Below are 10,668 nucleotides of genomic sequence, written 5' to 3' on the forward strand. Positions count from 1 at the left end.
CAGGCCACTGACACTCCTTGGATATCACTCCTAGGACTCAAAGGAAGGCTTTCTCATCACCTTCTCCCCTTTTGGCACTTTCTGGAACTTTTGGACCCAAGTTCCAGTTTTGGTCTCTTTTGGTCCCCTTTTGCTTACCGGCAAAGGAAGACGTGCGAAACTCGTCTCAGGCCACTGAAACTCCTTGGATATCACTCCTAGGACTCAATGGAAGGCTTTCTCACCACCTTCTCCCATTTTGGCACTTTCTGGCGCTTTTGGACCCAAGTTCCTGTTTTGGTCTCTTTTGGTCCATTTTGCTTACTGGCAAAGGCAGACATGCGAAACTCGTCTCAGGCCACTGAAACTCCTTGAATATCACTCCTAGGACTCAAAGGAAGGCTTTCTCACCACCTTCTCCCCTGTTGGCACTTTCTGGAGCTTTTGGACCCAAGTTCCAGTTTTGGTCTCTTTTGGTCCCCTTTTGCTTACCGTCAAAGGAAGACGTGCGAAACTCGTCTCAGGCCACGGAAACTCCTTAAATATCACTCCTAGGACTCAAAGGAAGGCTTTCTCACCACCTTCTCCCCTTTTGGCACTTTCTGGCGCTTTTGGACCCAAGTTCCAGTTTTGGTCTCTTTTGGTCCCCTTTTGCTTAGCGGCAAAGGAAGACGTGCGAAACTCGTCTCAGGCCACTGAAACTCCTTGAATATCACTCCTAGGACTCAAAGGAAGGCTTTCTCACCACCTTCTCCCCTTTTGGCACTTTCTGGAGCTTTTGGACCCAAGTTCCAGTTTTGGTCTCTTTTGGTCCCCTTTTGCTTATCGGCAAAGGAAGACGTGCGAAACTCGTCTCAGGCCACTGAAACTCCTTGAATATCACTCCAATGACTCAAAGGAAGGCTTTCTCTCCACCTTCTCCTCTTCTGGCACTTTCTGGTGCTTTTAGATCCAAGTTCAAGTTTTGGTCTCTTTTGGTCACCTTTTGCTTACCGGCAAAGGAAGACGTCCGAAATTCGTCTCAAGCCACTGAAACTCCTTAATTATCACTCCAAGGACTCAAAGGAAGGCTTTCTCACCACCTTCTCCCCTTGTGGCACTTTCTGGCGCTTTTGGACCCAAGTTCCAGTTTTGGTCTCATTTGGTCCCCTTTTGCTTACCGGCAAAGAAAGACGTGCGAAATTTGTCTCAGGCCACTGAAACTCCTTGAATATCATTCCTAGGACTCAAAGGAAGGCTTTCTCACCACTTTCTCCTCTTCTGGCACTTTCTGGTGCTTTTGGACCCAAGTTCCAGTTTTGGTCTCCTTTGGTCTCCTTTTGCTTACCAGCGAAGGAAGACGTGCGAAACTCGTCTCAGGCCACTGAAACTCCTTGAATATCACTCCAAGGACTCAAAGGAAGGCTTTCACACCAGCTTCTCCCATTCTAGCAATTTCTGGCGCTTTTGGACCCAAGTTTCAGTTTTGGTCTCTTTTGGTTCCTTTTTGCTTATCGGCAAATGAAGACGTGCGAAATTTATCTCAGGCCACTGAAACTCCTTGAATATCACTCCAAGGACTCAAAGGAAGGCTTTCTCACCACCTTTCCCCTTTTGGCACTTTCTGGAACCTTTAGACCGAAGTTCCACTTTTGGTCTCTTTTGGTCCCCACTTGATTACCGGCAAAGGAAGACGTGCGAAAATCGTCTCAGGCCACTGAAACTTCTTGAATATCAGTACTAGGACTCAAAGGAGGGCTTTCACACCAGCTTCTCCCCTTCTGGCACTTTCTGGCGCTTTTTTACCCAAGATCCAGTTTTGGTCTCTTTTGGTCCACTTCTCTTACCGGCAAAGAAAGACGTGCGAAACTCGTCTTAGGCCACCGAAACTTCTTGAATATCACTCCAAGGACTCAAAGGAAGGCTTTCACACCAGCTTCTCCCATTCTAGCACTTTCTGGCGCTTTTGGACCCAAATTTCAGTTTTGGTCTCTTTTGGTTCCTTTTTGCTTATCGGCAAATGAAGACGTGCGAAATTTATCTCAGGCCACTGAAATTGCTTGAATATCAGTCCATGGACACAAAGGAAGGCTTTCCCACCACCTTCTCCCCTTTTGGCAATTTCTGGCACCTTTAGACCGAAGTTCCAGTTTTGGTCTCTTTTGGTCCCCACCTGATTACCAGCAAAGGAAGACGTGCGAAACTCGTCTCAGGCCGCAGAAATTCCTTCAATATCACTCCAAGGACTCAAAGAAAGGCTTTCACACCAGCTTCTCCCTTTCTGGCATTTTCTGGCGCTTTTGGACCCAAGTTCCAGTTTTGGTCTCATTTGGTCCTCTTTTGCTTACCGGCAAAGAAAGACGTGCGAAATTTTTCTCAGGCCACTGAAACTCCTTGAATATCACTCCTACGACTCAAAGGAAGGCTTTCTCACCACTTTCTCCTCTTCTGGCACTTTCTGGTGCTTTTGGACCCAAGTTCCAGTGTTGGTCTCCTTTGGTCTCCTTTTGCTTACCGGCGAAGGTAGACGTGCGAAACTCGTCTCAGGCCACTGAAACTCCTTGAATATCACTCCAAGGACTCAAAGGAAGGCTTTCACACCAGCTTCTCCCTTTCTGGCACTTTCTGGCGCTTTTGGACCCAAGTTCCAGTTTTGGTCTCTTTTCGTCCCCTTTTGCTTACCGTCAAATGAAGAAGTGCAAAATTCGTCTCAGGCCGCTGAAACTCCTTGAATATCAGTCCTAACACTCAAAGGAAGGCTTTCTCACCACCTTCTACCCTTTTGGCACTTTCTGGCGCTTTTGGACCGAAGTTCTAGTTTTTGTATCTTTTAGTCCCCTTCTGCTTACCGGCAAAGGAAGACGTGTGAAATTCGACTCAAGCCACTGAAACTCCTTGAATATCACTCCAATGACTTAAAGGAAGGCTTTCTCACCACCTTCTCCTCTTCTGGACTTTCTGGTGTATTTAGATCTAAGTTCCCGTTTTGGTCTCTTTTGGTCACCTTTTGCTTACCGGCAAAGGAAGACTTGCAAAACACGTCTCAGGTCACTGAAACTCCTTGAATATCACTCCTAGGACTCAAAGGAAGGCCTTCTCACCACCTTCTCCCCTTTCGGTACCTTCTGGTGCTTTAGGACCCAAGTTCCAGTTTTGGTCTCTTTTGGTCCCCTTTTGCTTATCGGCAAAGGGAGATGTGCGAAATTCGTCTCAGGCCACTGAAACTCCTTGAATATCACTCCTAGGACTCAAAGTAAGGCTTTCTCACCACCTTCTCCTCTTCTGGCACTTTATGGTGCTTTTGACCCCAAGTTCCAGTTTTGGTCTCCTTTGGTCTCCTTTTGCTTACCAACGAAGGAAGACGTGCGAAATTCGACTCAGGCCACTGAAACTCCTTGAATATCACTCCAATGACTCAAAGGAAGGCTTTCTCACCACCTTCTACCCTTTTGGCACTTTCTAGCACCTTTAGACCTATGTTCTAGTTTTGGTCTCTTTTTGTCCTCTTTTCCTTACTGGCAAAGGAAGACGTGCGAAATTCATCTCAAGCCACTGAAACTCCTTAATTATCACTCCAAGGACTCAAAGAAATGCTTTCTCATCACCGTCTCCTCTTCTAGCACTTTCTGGCGCTTTTGGACCCAAGTTCCAGTTTTGGTCTCATTTGGTCTCCTTTAGCTTACCGGCAAAGAAAGAAGAGTAAAATTTGTCTCAGGCCACTGAAACTCCTTGAATATCACTCCTAGGACTCAAAGGAAGGCTTTCTCACCACATTCTCCTCTTCTGGCACTTTCCGGTGCTTTTGGCCCCAAGTTCCAGTTTTGGTCTCCTTTTGCTTACCGGCGAAGGAAGACGTGCGAAACTCATCTCTGTCCACTGAAACACCTTGAATATCACTCCAAGGACTCAAAGCAAGGCTTTCTCACCACCTTCTCCCCTTTTGGCACTTGCTAGCGCTATTGGACCCAAGATCTAGTTTTGGTCTCTTTTGGTCACCTTTTGCTTACCGGCAAAGGAAGACGTGCGAAACTCGTCTCAGGCCACTGAAACTCCTTGAACATCACTCCAAGGACTCAAAGGAAGGATTTCACACCAGCTTCTCCCCTTCTGGCACTATCTAGCGCTTTCGGACCCAAGTTCCAGTTTTGGTCTCTTTTGCTTCACTTCTCTTACCGGCAAAGAAAGACGTGCAAAACTTGTCTCAGGCCACTGAAACTCCGTGAATATCACTCCAAGGACTCAAACGAAGGCTTTCACACCAGCTTCTCCCCTTCTGGCACTTTCTGGCGCTTTTCGACCCAAGTTCCAGTTTTGGTCTCTTTTGTTCCCTTTTTGCTTACCGGCAAATGAAGACGTGCGAAATTTATCTCAGGCCACTGAAACTCCTTGAATATCACTCCAAGGACTCAAAGGAAGGCTTTCTCACCACCTTCTCCCCTTTCGGCACTTTTTGGTGCTTTTGGACCAAAGTTCCAGTTTTGGTCTCTTTTGGTCCCCTTATGCTTACCGGCAAAAGAAAACGTGCCAAATTTGTCTCAGGCCACTGAAACTCCTTCAATATCAGTACTAGGACTCAATGGAAGGCTTTGTCACCACCTTCTCTCCTTTTGGCACTTTCTGGCGCTTTTAGACCCAAGTTCCAGTTTTGGTTTCTTTTGGTCCCCTTTTGCTTACCGGCAAAAGAAGACGTGCCAAACTTGTCTCAGGCCACTGAAACTCCTTCAATATCAGTACTAGGACTCAAAGGAAGGCTTTCTCACCACCTTCTCTCCTTTTGGCACTTTCTGGCGCTTTTGGACCCAAGTTCCAGTTTTGGTCTCTTTTGGTCCCCTTTTGCTTACCGGCAAAGGAAGACGTGCAAAACTCGTCTCAGGCCACTGAAACTCCTTGAATATCACTCCTAGGACTCAAAGGAAGGCTTTCTCACCACCTTCTCCCCTTTTGGTACTTTCTGGCGCTTTTGGACCCAAGTTCCAGTTTTGGTCTCTTTTGGTCCCCCTTTGCTTACCGACAAAGGAAGACGTGCGAAATTCGTCTCAAGGAATTGAAACTCCTTGAATATCACTCCAAGGACTCAAAGGAAGGCTTTCTCACCACCTTCTCCTCTTCTGGTGCTTTTGGACCCAAGTTCCAGTTTTGGTCTCCTTTGGTCCCCTTTTGCTTACCGGCAAAGGAAGACATGTGAAACTCGTCTCAGGTCACTGAAACTTCTTGAATATCAGTACTAGGACTCAAAGGAAGGCTCTCTCACCACCTTCTCTTCTTTCGGTAGTTTCCGGTGCTTTTGGAGCCAAGTTTCAGTTGTGGTCTATTTTGGTCCGTGATAACCACGTCGCAATGGTATCAAACAAGCTAGATTTTCTCAAAAATTTGTGCAATACAAGAAGCAAACCTAGGTCATCTCTCCAGGACATAAAATGCATTTTATTTTTAGTTCCATCATGCAATTTCAAATTAGATTGGGGGAGGATTTGTTTTGAATTTAAACGACAAAATAACAAAAACGAAAATTAAGGATTATGAAATTCAACCAATTCAAGATCTCAATCCCTACAATGCAATTCTCGTCGTTCACACAAATATGATCCCAACGAATTTCCAATCACACTAATTCAATGCGCATCAACAACCCTAAAATCTAAATCTAGATTATGAATTCCATCAAAACAAGAACCGCAATCGCAAACCCAATGCTTTAACAAAATTTAGAACAATTGATTGATTAAATTAGGTGAATCCAATTAATTCAAATATGAAATTAACCTATTCTTTCTATTTAGGATGCAACCAAAATTCCATATCATGAAAAACGTAATTAACCTAATTAGAAAAGAGGAAGGAAAGGAGGAATTCGATAAAACCTATTTTGAAACTCGAATGCAATGTAGTTTTTGAAACCTTGAACCGGTTGATGAATTAGCCTTGCTTCATAATCATGTTGCTCGACCAATTAGAAAAGGGGATGAAGTTTCCGAAAATAAAAGAGAGGGAGACGAGAAGAATCCTTACGAAAGCTTTTATTTAAAATTCTGAAAATTAAGGCGAAAAAAAAAGGGAAGAATATCCCCATGCGAAATCATAAACCCTATTTAAAGACAAAATAATTGGGCTTAATTAAGGCCCAGCTTCCTAATGAGGTTCCTAAAACCCTAATTAAGTAATGTCAACAATAAAACCAAATTCTGAAAAATTCATTGCAGGATCGCAACATTGTGACGCAGTTTTGGGCCTGAAGATGTTCGAACTGGGCTTTTCTCGCAAGAGAGAAGTTGTAGATCTCTCTCTTATCTTTCTAGGGACACCAATTTTGTCCAATTCCGAGTATTGTAGCTCCAGATATGGTCTTTCCTAGAAACTGTGTCAAAACAAGAATTTATGGCGGGAATTAAGAAAGATTTAAATTTAAATCCTAAATGACTTACCAACACAAATCTAAACTAACACATCAAAATAATATACTAAAAAGACTCAATTAAATCGAAAACATAGAGAGAAAGATGTATTAAAATATGACTATCAGTCCGCTTTTGCTTACCCGCAAAGGAAAACGTGCAAAACTCGTCTCAGGCCACTGAAACTCCTTGAATAACACTCCTAGGACTCAAAGGAAGGCTTTCTCACCACCTTCTCTTCTTTTGGCACTTTTCGGCGCTTTTGGACCCAAGTTCCAGTTTTTGTCTCTTTTGGTCCTCTTTTGCTTACCAGTAAAGGGAGACATGCGAAACTCGTCTCAGGCCACTGAAACTCCTTAAACATCACTAGTAGGACTCAAAGGAAGGCTTTCTCACCACCTTCTCTCCTCCTGGCACTTTCTAGCACCTTTGGACCCAAGTCTCAGTTTTGGTCTCTTTTGGTCCCCTTTTGCTTACCGGCAAAGAAGTCGCAAAATTTGTCCCAGGGCACTGAAACTCCTTGACTCCAAGGACTCAAAGGAAGGCTTTCTCACCACCTTCTCCCCTTTTGGCACTTTCTGGCGCTTTTAGACCCATGTTCCAGTTTTGGTTTCTTTTGGTCCCCTTTTGCTTACCGACAAAGGAAGACGTGCGAAACTCGTCTCAGGCCTCTGAAACTCCTTGAATAACACTCCTAGGACTCAAAGGAAGGCTTTCTCACCAGCTTCATGATGAATCCATATTTTACTAGTATTTTACAATAGTTTTTAGTGCAATTAATAAAGAAAACATGCTAGAAATAGTAGAAAACCCTTAAAAAATTAATAAAATGTTTCATGTCACTTTTAAACATAGTTATTTTAAAATTCATTGATTTCCTATGTAAAAAGTGACATTTCAAGTATGCCTTTGTAGGGAATTTTGAGCTAAGTTCATGAGGATTGGATGATCAAAGGAAAAATAGAAGAAAAGTAGCAAAAATTGGGGGAAAGAAGTTGATAATTGAAGAACAGCCTCTGAGTGATCACTTTCGCTGGTGAAAGTGATCACTCCAAAACCATAAAATGGAGAAGAGCTTCTACATAATCACTTTTGCTGGCAAAAGTGATCGTTCCAGAGAGGTTGCAATGAGAAGAGCTTCTGTGTAATCACTTTTTCTGGAAAAAGTGAGCGTTCCAGAGAGTCCTCCAAGAAGAGTAGATGCGCGTGTTCACTATTACCAACAAAAGTGAACACGCACAAGAAAGCAGCTTCTTCGTGTTCACTATTTCCAGTAGAAGTGAACACGTGCATGACATTAGCAAAGGAAGCTTCTGCGTTACTACTATTTTCAACAAAAGTGAACACTTTGAAGTGCGCGTGGCTACTATCACCAACAAAAGTGAACACGCGCAGGTGGAAATGAAGAATTAGCCTCTACGTAATTACTATTGCTGGAAAAAGTGATCACGCCAGCAGAGCGGCAATTCTATAAAAGGCAGTTAGCTCAGGAATTTAGGAGTTTTTTGTTCATTTTTCATTTTACATTTGTTTTTGCTGTTGAGAGAGTCAGAGAGGGAGATTAAGGACGAACACCAAGCTTCATTTCTTGAGGGATCAGATTGGAGATTGGCTTGAAGATGTTTCTTCTTTGTTCATTCTCTTCTCCTCTTCTCTTCTCTTCTTTTTTTGTAATGTTTGCCTAAACTCTTTGTGGTTAGGAATTGTGAATCTGAAATGGAAATGTTGAATTGATTTTGGATCTGAACTTTGAGTTTTGGATTGGATTGAGTGATTGATTCTGCTGTTAAAGTAGTGATTGAATGGAAATTTGATCAACTAATCATAGAGGAACAGTTATCAATGGGAATTGAATTTGTTTCTCAGATCTGAATTAATTGCCAAGGTTATTGGTTTCTTAGGGATAAGATATCTTAATCTTGCAATCTTTTGGTTTCTTAAACTTAATGCAACATTTGATTGGATTAGATCTAAGGGATTGGAGTGATTTGATTAGATGCTAGATTCATTGAGGCAAGGGATTGTCCTTTGATTAATACAACGTGAAACTGGTTGTCATTCCATCTAAATGCTTGAAAGTTCAGAACTTTATTGATTCAATGTTGAAGTTTTGGTGAAACAATTTCCTAACTAATCTTTCTACATATGTTTACTATATACTTTTGTACTAACTGTTCTGTTTTACTTTCTAATTTCGTTTTTGATACATTCATACCAAATCCATCTGAAATTTGTAAAGCTCAACTAATTGTGATCTTGTGAAGTGGTAATTGAGAACTTTATTCCCTGAGGACGATACTTGGAACTCAATTTGATTCTAAGATTTTTTATAACTTGCTACAACAACACTAGTACACTTGCTAGTCAGTTTACCTTCATTGCAACAACACTTGTAAAGAGTGTGACAAGTTTTTGGCACCGTTGCCGGGGAATAATTTGTTTCAATATTATTAGTAACAAGAAAATAACTAGATTGAGCATTTGTTTCTTTAAATTTTCTGCAAATATTACATTACATGTGCAGTTTTCTGTTTTCATTATACTATATCTATGTTTAGTTGTATATGCGTGGAAAAACAAAGGAACGCTTTCACACCAGCTTCTACTCTTCTGGCACTTTCTGGCGCTTTTGGACCCAAGTTCCAGTTTTGGTCTCTTTTGTTCCCCTTTTGCTTACCGGAAAGGAAGACGTGCGAAACTCGTCTCAGGCCACTGAAACTCCTTGAATATCACTCCTAGGACTCAAAGGAAGGCTTTCTCACCACCTTCTCCCCTTTTGGCACTTTCTGGAGCTTTTGGACCCAAGTTCCAGTTTTGGTCTCTTTTGGTCCCCTTTTGCTTACCGGCAAAGGAAGACGTGCGAAACTCGTCTCAGGCCACTGAAACTCCTTGGATATCACTCCTAGGACTCAATGGAAGGCTTTCTCACCACCTTCTCCCATTTTGGCACTTTCTGGCGCTTTTCGACCCAAGTTCCTGTTTTGGTCTCTTTTGGTCCATTTTGCTTACTGGCAAAGGCAGACATGCGAAACTCGTCTCAGGCCACTGAAACTCCTTGGATATCACTCCTAGGACTCAAAGGAAGGCTTTCTCACCACCTTCTCCCCTGTTGGCACTTTCTGGAGCTTTTGGACCCAAGTTCCAGTTTTGGTCTCTTTTGGTCCCCTTTTGCTTACCGGCAAAGGAAGACGTGCGAAACTCGTCTCAGGCCACTGAAACTCCTTGAATATCACTCCTAGGACTCAAAGGAAGGCTTTCTCACCACCTTCTCCCCTTTTGGCACTTTCTGGCGCTTTTGGACCCAAGTTCCAGTTTTGGTCTCTTTTGGTCCCCTTTTGCTTACCGGCAAAGGAAGACGTGCGAAACTCGTCTCAGGCCACTCAAACTCCTTGAATATCACTCCTAGGACTCAAAGGAAGGCTTTCTCACCACCTTCTCCCCTTTTGGCACTTTCTGGAGCTTTTGGACCCAAGTTCCAGTTTTGGTCTCTTTTGGTCCCCTTTTGCTTACCGGCAAAGGAAGACGTGCGAAACTCGTCTCAGGCCACTGAAACTCCTTGAATATCACTCCTAGGACTCAAAGGAAGGCTTTCTCTCCACCTTCTCCTCTTCTGGCACTTTCTGGTGCTTTTAGATCCAAGTTCAAGTTTTGGTCTCTTTTGGTCACCTTTTGCTTACCGGCAAAGGAAGACGTCCGAAATTCGTCTCAAGCCACTGAAACTCCTTAATTATCACTCCAAGGACTCAAAGGAAGGCTTTCTCACCACCTTCTCCCCTTGTGGCACTTTCTGGCGCTTTTGGACCCAAGTTCCAGTTTTGGTCTCATTTGGTCCCCTTTTGCTTACCGGCAAAGAAAGACGTGCGAAATTTGTCTCAGGCCACTGAAACTCCTTGAATACCATTCCTAGGACTCAAAGGAAGGCTTTCTCACCACTTTCTCCTCTTCTGGCACTTTCTGGTGCTTTTGGACCCAAGTTCCAGTTTTGGTCTCCTTTGGTCTCCTTTTGCTTACCAGCGAAGGAAGACGTGCGAAACTCGTCTCAGGCCACTGAAACTCCTTGAATATCACTCCAAGGACTCAAAGGAAGGCTTTCACACCAGCTTCTCCCATTCTAGCAATTTCTGGCGCTTTTGGACCCAAGTTTCAGTTTTGGTCTCTTTTGGTTCCTTTTTGCTTATCGGCAAATGAAGACGTGCGAAATTTATCTCAGGCCACTGAAACTCCTTGAATATCACTCCAAGGACTCAAAGGAAGGCTTTCTCACCACCTTTCCCCTTTTGGCACTTTCTGGAACCTTTAGACCGAAGTTCCACTTTTG

The sequence above is a fragment of the Abrus precatorius genome, unplaced genomic scaffold (assembly GCF_003935025.1).
Source record: "Abrus precatorius isolate BTA unplaced genomic scaffold, Abrus_2018 Scaffold2, whole genome shotgun sequence".
In the NCBI taxonomy this organism is placed as follows: domain Eukaryota; kingdom Viridiplantae; phylum Streptophyta; class Magnoliopsida; order Fabales; family Fabaceae; genus Abrus; species Abrus precatorius.